Source organism: Microtus ochrogaster, chromosome 5 (genome assembly GCF_000317375.1).
Source record: "Microtus ochrogaster isolate Prairie Vole_2 chromosome 5, MicOch1.0, whole genome shotgun sequence".
Lineage (NCBI taxonomy): Eukaryota > Metazoa > Chordata > Mammalia > Rodentia > Cricetidae > Microtus > Microtus ochrogaster.
In genome coordinates, this window is record NC_022012.1 from 64,114,280 (window position 1) to 64,114,867 (window position 588).

The following is a 588-nucleotide window of genomic DNA, read 5'->3' on the forward strand; positions in this document are numbered from 1 at the left end:
GTAGACCTCTTCATGTTTTACCTTACCCAGCCCCACCCTTCACTGCCTAGTTCACCCACACAAAGTACACAGACCCACATTTCTGGTACAGGTACCATTACTTGGAACCTGTACCAGAAATACAGGAGGAGGAGAAAAGAAGAAAAATAGACAGAGCTTAAAAGCATAAGTATAGGAAAAAACTGTACATGGCCATCAAGGACATCACATGTGCATTATGGCCTTCTAGAAGAAAATCATAGCTAAAGAAACAATGACCGAATTTGATGAGTCTTCACATTCAAGAAGCTTAATGAACATCAATGCCACACTGGAAGAACTTAAAGGGATCCACACATAAACATTTCACCAAGTTATCAGAGAATTGTGAAAACAGCAAGATAAAAGGGATCCTCTGTAAGGATCACAACAGATTTTTCATCACAAACTACAGAGCAAAAACAGGCATTCAACTGTGGAAAGAAAAACTGTCAAACAAACACACATCTTTTTTTCACTTTGCAGTGCTGACAACAGGGCTGGCATGTGCTAGAAAGAACACGACCCCTAAGCATGATTCAGCCTGACCTAGACTTTCAGAGTTTGCAA

At 40.3% G+C, this 588-nt stretch overlaps 1 protein-coding gene across 2 annotated transcripts in view; it reads right to left on the reverse strand.

Moving 5' to 3' along the window:
* Leo1 (LEO1 homolog, Paf1/RNA polymerase II complex component) overlaps nt 1-588 on the reverse strand; it is a 24,436-nt gene that overhangs the window by 20,956 nt on the left and 2,892 nt on the right. The gene's annotated exons all lie outside the window — the stretch shown is intronic.